The sequence below is a fragment of the Dendrobates tinctorius genome, unplaced genomic scaffold (genome assembly GCF_039654945.1).
Source record: "Dendrobates tinctorius isolate UK_male_01 unplaced genomic scaffold, ASM3965494v1 ptg000086l, whole genome shotgun sequence".
NCBI classification, from domain to species: Eukaryota; Metazoa; Chordata; class Amphibia; order Anura; family Dendrobatidae; genus Dendrobates; species Dendrobates tinctorius.
Window position 1 is genome coordinate 48,437,671 of NW_027361754.1, and position 9,331 is coordinate 48,447,001.

Sequence of the window (9,331 nt, forward strand, 5' to 3'; positions counted from 1 at the left end):
TGACAAAAAAAAAAGTTGCCACTTGAGGATACAAAAGATCAGCAATCGCTGCAGGTTGGACGCCGCGCACTTGTGCAGCGTCCAACCCGCAGCGGCCAGATGTTACAGCATAGTGGATGGGATTTCTATGCGTGCATAGAAACCTGCGGAGGACACGTGGTGCGTCTTTCAGGACGCAATATGTCAATTTTCAAATTTCCCCCATACGTTGTATTGGATGGGGTGAATCTGCACGGTTCAGTGAACACATGCGGATTCACCTGCGTTCAATAGACGTCCGCTCTGTCCAAAGCGCTACCATGTGCTATGTCCAAGGGGCTGCTGCTTCCAAATCGTGAGCACCCGGCCTTACTCCTTCAGTTTTTAAAAATGGATAAGAAAGAAATAAGATTATTATGCAACAGGCTTTCTTTTTTTTTTTTTATTACTACTACAGATTGTCCATTCTTTTTCCCACAAGTTATAAAAGTGGTGATCTTAAAGTTAAAAGTCCCATCACAACAACATAATAACTGAGCGGAGCTGCCATCACTTAGGACTAAAACTTGCCTCGTATCATCAGTGTCGGACATCAAGTTACATGGGAAAAAAAAAAAAAAACTTAAGCAGAACATTGCCCATAACAATCAGTGCTTTACCTATACGGTCTCTTTTCGGTGCCACATGAAATCACTATCCTCAAAAATCCACGAAAATTATCGAGGGCCGCCATCGGAATCACGTGAAAGCTGCAGTCTCCAATTGCCCGACAACAACGTTCGAGAAGTCTCAATTGCACAAAAATCCCAATGTGAACATATCCTGTGTCACCAAGCAAAGGTGAAACGTGACAGCCAACACCGCAAGAACATCACAATCAGATTTCTCTAACTCTCCATTTTCCCCAAATCAGATCCAAAAAAGAAAAGAGACATCTACGAAACCAAACGGCAGGAGGAGAAACCGAGGCCTGGGATTATCACCGCTATGCAGGAATCAACAGTCATACTAACATACCGGACTCATACAGAAACATACGATATAAACCAAACCCGACAGAGTAACAACATTTTCTTTTTATTCTTTATTTTCTAGGCGGATCATCTCACGCCGCTAATCATAAAATCTGTACCTGGAGATTACAACTGTACAAGATCCACAAGGCCGGCAGGGTAACACTCAGCCTAAGCCTCCTATGGCAGCGGTAAGTCGTCACGTGACTCTTGCAGCCTGCGACTGGCTGCAGTGGTCCCATTACATCATCATCGGTAGACAGGCATGCAGAGGGTTGACGAGGGACCAGGTGAGCCTTGCCATACAGGACGCAAGTGTTTTTTTTATATTATTGTATATGAACTTTTGAGTGCTTTTTCGTAAACTTGCAGCTTTGGCTGCAAAATTATTAGATTTTGCAAATTTTGACTCCAATGTTGAAAATTTAGAACAGACCTGCAAACAATCCGCAAACCAGAACCGCACAGCTCAGATTGTGCACACATCTTTACACATAAAGTTGTTTGTAGGCTGCAGGGTAGGAGGACAATGGAGATAATGAGCATTTAAACACATCCCCAGCAGCCTCCCCCAGCCAGACATGAGCTGCTGCTGTAATACCAGCTCCCGCCACTAGGTGTCAGCACCGCAGGGTCAACCCTTCACATTCACTCCCTCACCGAAGGGGGCGCCGGACACTTACCTTCCCAGATGCTCTACACCATCAATAAAGGTTTGTGTGGACCCCGCAGAGAAGAAGGGAGGCGGCGGAGAGGGGCGGCCCGGCTCGGCTCTGCCAGGACAGTGTACGGAACCGCGGGCTTGCGTGGGAAGAGGCTCCCCCTGGAGTTTAGTATCCTGCGGCCTACAGCGGTATCACAGTGCACATAGCCACCAGGGTAGTGATGGATGGAGAGGGCCGGCTTCTCCCGGTGCCTGGGACTGACTCTGTGTGTGACTCTCCACCAACTGACTCCTCCTCTCACAGCAACCGCCTCTAACCCCGCCTACTTTGAGCAAGGCACCGCCTCATTGGTAGTATGTGCATGAAACCACGCCCACTACTAGCGTCGGAGGTGACGTTGTCCAATAACAGAGCATAATAAAGTGATTGAAAAAAAAAAAAAAGCAAAGCAAGGGCGACGAGGAGCGACATCCGGGGCCTTTTTGTGACGTCACCGCGCTATGCCTGCCGGGAGTTGTAGTTTCTTTGTGGGGGGGTTTCTTCAAGGAAAGGTTGTTTTTTTTATTTTATTACCACGTTCTGGTGTCAGTAACAACAGTTTTCATTTTATCTCAAGCTTAGAACCAGCAGAGCTCTGAATGAATAACGTTGGGATTCGAGAAATGTGATTTAAGTAATTTGTAATGATATATGTAATAATAATTAATAAAAAAAAAGACCCCTGACAACGCGCAGCTCACATATTTACAGGCCAGAGTTACGAGTCGCACGCTTATGTGAGCAGCACTCTATTGGGGATGGGTTTCCATTCACCGAGAGCAAGCAGAGAACTTGACTGCGGATTTTCACACAATTGTTATAGTCAGGAAGGAAAAACCGTAACCGCTTCTGTTAGTCGTGTCCGCGCCGTTATATGAAGCGCTCAGACGTCGTCTTCATTGGAAAACTAATGAGGTCAGCTGTTTCCACCATTATATAGGCCCCGATATGAGGCCTGTCTGACCGCAGCGTGCCGTCCCTCTGTTACTCCTGGAAATGTATGAATAAATCGCCAACTAGGTGTTCCCACAGTGTCAAAGGGGCGTGTCTTTACACCGAGCTGATTGGCCAACATGAGAAACATCCCACTGGTAACGCCCTGTTAACAATTTATTACTACCTTTCTGCACAAAGCAGCAATGTAAGAAAGGGTCAGTTTTGTTTTGGGGGGAGGAAATACTTGTATTTAGCAAAACAGACAGGTCAGGAGATATAACAGGTTTGGGGTTGTCCATGTTTGAGAGCAATTTTTTATTCCCTGCCTAAATGCAGGTATTTTGAGCCTAAAAATCATTTTTGCAATTGGGTTTCATTAAAATTTTTGCAACGTTTACTTCTATAGCCTCTAGGATAGGCCGGGGTCACACTTGCGAGAAACTCGTGAGGGTCTCTCTCATCAACACCCGGCACGCTCCTATCCGAGGGCCAGCGGCGGTGCCGGGTATTAAGATGCGAGGCTCGTCCGAGTTTCTCGTATGTGTGATCCCGGCCTTACTCATACACACTCCAGTCCTGGCTCAAAAACAGGTGAATCCCCAAGTTCAGAAGTATGCAGAGGGACTGCAGACTTATTGGTTTACACCGGACAACCCATTTCAAACTGCAAAGTATAGAAGAAGCTTTCCAACAATTACTTATGTGGCGCCCCTGAGGCTCAGTCGCCACAGAGGTACTGCACCTTCTCCTAAGGTGTGGTGCCCCACCATCCAGGTAAGTTGGGGGCTCCTGACCATGCTCCAACACTCACACCCCACACAATAGAGTAGTTCAGCAAAACCACATTGCGGCTCCTTGCCTAGAGAGAGGCAGAGCACCTTTGGTGGTTCCCTGCTTGGAACACTAAACGTGCTGGGAGGTGGGTGGGTGGAGTTTGGAACGCATAAAAGAGCGGGATGGATTACAGGTCAGTCAGTCAGATGGGGAGTCTGAGAGAGGAAGCCACTCGGAGAGGAGTGGGGATCCCTGGAAGAGGGATGGAGGAAGGAGTGCTGCAGCTGCCTCAGTGATCTGAGCCAACTGGCACGGGAAAGGAGAGAAGGAGAAAGACATTGAACTGAAGCCTGAGCTTTCATAGGAGAAAAAGACAAGTACGGAACGTAGGAGTAAAAGGGAACACAGAGGACGTGGGTTAGAGGAAGAACCCTGCCTAGAAGTTCTAAGCGCAAGGCCGGGGCCCAGTCCCCAAGGTTGTATGGACACTAATGGTTCTGCAGCAGACATCGGTGGAGTAGTGGGCTGTAAATCCACTACTCCCATCTAAGACTTGAGGGCACAACAGCAACACGGATAGAGAGCCGGGACTTAGGAGTAGAGAGTCCACGAAGCAGGCTACAGCTGTCTGCCGTGCAAGTAGAGTTCTTGGGAACATCTGTCAGGAGGAACTCCAGTGTAACTCAGTACTAGGAGATCTTCACACTTAAAGGCGCTATAGAGGAGACGTTCAGAAATGTACATAAGTTGGCAGAGTGTTGGAAGGGAGCATTCCATCTTGCCTGGGGGTTGACTGAGTCCCTGACCCGGAGGACACGGCACAGAAGCGGGCACTACAGATTGAGTAAAGCTTTGGAACTACATGCCCTGGTGTCCTCCATTCCTTCCTGCATCCGTCCTCCTGGCACTGCTACATCCCCTGCGCCAAACACTACACTAAGTGTCTCCACATCTACACTGCCCTGGGACAACAGCACTGCCTGTGGAGGGCTATACCATCCTTGCTGCACCACACCATCTGTCCCAGAGGATCTGTCTGCAGCGTCAGCTTAACACCTCCCTTGCTGAACACCACAGGTGGCGTCATGAACTATTCATCTAGCTACAGTCCACCATTCACAACTTCCCCTATTATTTGGGCGCCCAGGGCCACAGTCCGGGTCACCGCTGCTGTGACACATCCCAATGATACCGGACCGGTACCGAGTACCCCACAGCCCTGGGAGGGCGACCCACTTACTCATACACTGCTTATGCCGTGTTTTGACTGATCGTGAGGGGGGTCCTTAGGATACTGCCCCCCACCAATCAGCAATACTATGCAGCGCCTATATCATATAAAATGTTTTTCAAAAATGCATTTATTTTATTAAACTTGCAAATATTGCTGCAGATTTTGGGTAACCCTCATCAAAAATCCCCCACAATTGGGGATGATTGCAATATTTTTTTTACTCCTCCATTGAACTCAATGTGTAAAATCTGGATCAAATCTGCAACCACCTGGGGTTTCAGATTAACACCCTCCAGGATTTTAATTTGCACCATTCGTCATTTTCTGCAAAGATATTCATTTACAATGTGTAATGAGGAATCTGGTCAAATTTGCTAATACAGTAACTTTGTGATTTTTCCACCTAAACTCCAGAAATTCTGTAGTGTATCCATCTTCTGTGACAATATCCTGTGGGCGATATTATGCAAATGCGGGTTTAGTTACTTGACAATCATTCACTAAATTCATTCACCATTACTGTCACGGGATACATCGTTTTGCTAGAAAATGAAAATAGTGCACAGTAAATAATTAATTTGATACAACTCATTGGACCCTCCAGATACTCTTCCTATCTCAATTCACACCACTTTTTGTAAAAAAAAACAAAAAAGGTGCATATATTAGTATGTTTCTATGGCTCCTTATACACATGCCTCATAGGTTAAATGGGATCTGTACTTACATCAAACTTTGCATAAATCAACAGTATGGCCAAAAATAGGAAATATTGTAATGTATTTTATCAAACAAATATGCTTCTTTCTCCACATATGAGCCACTTCTGTCCCTCCAGCCATTATCCTAATTTCACCATCCACTCTGAATAAAAAAGAAAAACAAACAGCTCAACTTCGAGCAGGATGGAAAGACAGTATAGTGAGGTGTCAGGTTATATCTCCTATAAACGTCTATGGAAAAGGGAGCGGGAAAGTGAAGTGAGGAAAGAGTGGGAAAACACAGGAAGATAGTGATGCGCTATCTAACAAGTCTTTTATCTCACAGCAGAGGTGAAATCACAGATACACTGTTTAATACTGCTGTGTAATGTCCTCCATGTTGCTGCTTTTTTCAGCTGTGCGTGGGAGACATCATAGCAGCTTATCTGCACCCACCAGCTCAGAGTCAAATGCCAAATAAGAAATAGAAACTGCACAGGGTTAAAATGCAGGATACAAGTCATATAATGGCCAGATATAGTGATATGTATACACGCATGACAAGTTATTCTGTAAAGTTACTTTAAATTAAAGTTACCCTCTAAATGCAGATGATGCCTGAACATTGCAGACTGGTCATTCCTGCAACTGGCTTTGTGTATAGCTCTGTGTGTCTGTCTGCATAGTGGACAGGTGCAGGAGCTGAGTTCTACTGAAATGCACTAACATAGGTTAATGTGATTTTTTTCCAAGGGGACTGAGGTGTGAAGCACATAAGCTAACAATTACCTAAAAATGTCTGGGAAACAGGTCTGTACGATTACAGTGATACCAACATTGATTTTATATTTTACTTGTTTTTTTTAGATTGTCACAAAAAGTTGTAAACAATCTAATATATAAAGCTCAATGTGTGTATGTATGTATGTATGTGTGTATGTCCGGGATTGGCATCTGCACCGTCGCAGCTACAGCCACAAAATTTTGCACAGTCACACATCTAGACTCGAGAGCATCATAGGCTATGTTGTGAGGCGAAATTTTAACCCCTCACGCTCCAATTCACCAAACAATTTTGCCTATTATTCTTATCATTTCTGTGGTGTTATCGTCCTTCTGTAAAGCTGGAAATAACACAATTTATTACCGTGCCAACACAGACCACCCTCTGACACAGACTGCAGGGGGAGCCCAGTATCACACAGGATAGGATTAGATACACAGCTCAGCGGTCAGTATCACACAGGATAGGATTAGATACACAGCTCAGCAGTCAGTATCACACAGGATAGGAATAGATACACAGCTCAGCAGTCAGTATCACACAGGATAGGAATAGATACACAGCTCAGCAGTCAGTATCACACAGGATAGGATTAGATACACGGCTCAGCAGTCAGTATCACACAGGATAGGATTAGATACACAGCTCAGCAGTCAGTATCACACAGGATAGGATTAGATACACGGCTGAGCAGTCAGTAACACACAATAGGATTAGATACACAGTTCAGCAGAAAGTATCACACAGGAGAGGATTAGGTACACAGCTCAGCAGACATTATCACACAGGATAGGGTTAGATACACAGATACACATGTTTATCAAAAGGCTCTTGAATGAGTTGAAAATAAAATACTATCAGTACTTGGGTAATTGTTTAGTTAATTTGTGTTGCAAATCTGTAGTGTTGAATATATGATGTGAAATGTTTTTATGTGCAATATAATCATTATAATTTGTTATAACTAACCACAGTTGGTTACTATGCCCAGGCAACGCCGGGCTCTTCAGCTAGTGTATATATATATTTGGTTTGTGTCTCCATTTTTTGATATTCAAATAATGTTTGATATGCAAGTAACGTTTCTCCTTGTGGAGAGTGAGGAGGCCTATAGGCCATGCAACGCTTCTCTGGGAAATTAAAATATGCAAATTGCTTCTTAGGAGAGAAAGATGACTTTAACTCTAGCGCCACCTATTTGAATTAGCAATCCTCAAGGTTAATATTGACCCGTTACTGAGTCTTGCCAGATTACTTAGGGTAAAAGCCAAACCAGAATCTCAATTTGCAGACACGTTTGCCTCTCCTCAGTGCAAAGCATGAGATCTGATTTGGTTGGGATCTAAAGCATGTCACTTTTCCCAGGAGAAACATTATCCCTGAGTTCCCAGTCAGATGCCTCTCATACAGCCAAATCAGATATCATGCCTTGCACTGATGAGAGGAAATACCCAGAAGCACTGTGTCTGTAAATTGAGATTCTGGTTTGGCTTTTATCTTAAGTCATGTGGCAGGACTCATTAAAGGGTCAATATTGACTTTTAGGATTGCTGCTTCCAATAGGTCTTTCAATAGGTAAAGGGCCTGTCACACTAAGCGATATCGCTAGCAATATCGCTGTAACGTCACTGGTTTTGTGACGTAGCGGCGATATTGCTAGCAATATCGCTATGTCTGATACTTACCTCCAACCGGCTCCCCCGCTGGTTATCACTGATCGCGCGAGAACGGCCTGGGCCGTTTCTCGTCGTCAGCTTCCTGCTGGGGCTTCCAGCTGTGGCGACGAGCGATGCGTGGACGCGGACGGGAGGACGTCAGGATCGCCTTATCTGACAGGTAAGTAACGACCCCCAACCCCTGCGATGTCGCTGGTGAGATCTTCCTGTGTGGCAGCTCACTAGCGACCACTTAGCGATGCACCAGCGAGAACCTGACCGCGTCATATCGCTGGTCGGGATCGCTGGTGCATCGCTTAGTGTGACAGTACCTTTACACTAGAGTTCTAGCCCTCTTTCTTTCTGAAGAGGCAATGTGCATATATAATTTCCCAGAGGAGCATTGCATTGCTTATAAGCCTCCTTACACTGCCATGTCATTCTCCACAAGGAGAAATGTTACACCTTAGATTCTTTTTTCTGAGACTCATCTTTTTTTTTTCCATCAATTGAACTGTTTGTTTGTTTTTTGCAAGGCGATCTGTAGTTTTCGTTGCTAACATTTCACAGTGCATACTACATTTTTATTACTTTTTAGTGCATTTTTGGCAAGGTGTGGTGACTGAAAGAAAGGTAATACTAGAATTTTTCATTTTTTTTCTTTACAGTGTTGTAAGAATGAGGGGGGGGTGAATTAAACCCATTCATGTCAATAGGGATGAACCGCCAGAAGAATGGATCCATCACTTCTTTTACCACCTCACAGCTTTCGAAGCCTCAAGCGGTTATAAGAAGATGGAACATATGAACAGCAACTCATTTTGATATTGTTGTACATATGTTCATTATATTTGATTTTCTTAGTGCTTTTTCAGGTGGGTTCCTGGTGGAATTTCCCTGAAAAATATGTCATATGCACATGCTCTTTTTAGGGTGTCTTCACACAGATTCTTTTGGATGACTTTTTAGAGTGGAAACTGAGCAGAAATTCGAAAATCCACCTCAAAAACTCAAAGTTCCTCCAAAAACTTGGAGTTTCCGCTCCAGAAATTCCGCAAAATGACTCAGTGTGAACACACCCTAAAGCCACGCAATATCGTGGTTTGCAGATGTACAAGCTGTTTCTTGGATCTGCCTTGGCTTGCATTACTTTATCACTACTTATGACTCTGCAATGTATTATTAGGAATATGAGAAGTGAGTAATTTCCTATTCTATAACAATATTTATAAAAATCACTCCTTTGACAAGTGGGAACGTTCCAGAAATAACCTTCAGAGCTGCAAGCATTTCAGATTCCTCATTCTTTTATTACAGATCCTGGCAGCAGAAGATATGTTACAATTTATGGCAACCTGTGTTCTCTCTAACTTCATGTTTCTTTTTGGGAATACCACAGAGGAACACTCAGATCAGAGTCTATCCAGCCTGAAAAAGTTTCTATTGTGCAGAGCGCTCCCCTTGGGTATGTGCACGGTCAAATGTTGAGTTTTCTAGTGGAAAACACTTGGGGAAATGATCCTTCTTTGGGAAGTTTTTTGAAGGAATCTA

General features: G+C 44.4%; 1 protein-coding gene across 3 annotated transcripts in view; it reads right to left on the reverse strand.

Moving 5' to 3' along the window:
• Positions 1-1,948, reverse strand: part of RERE (arginine-glutamic acid dipeptide repeats) — a 403,316-nt gene extending 401,368 nt beyond the window's left edge. For all 3 annotated transcript variants that reach the window (XM_073585354.1, XM_073585355.1, XM_073585356.1), the window contains exon 1: positions 1,676-1,948. The gene's annotated coding sequence lies outside the window, so the exon portion shown is untranslated. The remainder of the gene's footprint in view (positions 1-1,675) is intronic.
• Positions 1,949-9,331: the final 7,383 nt, after the last annotated feature.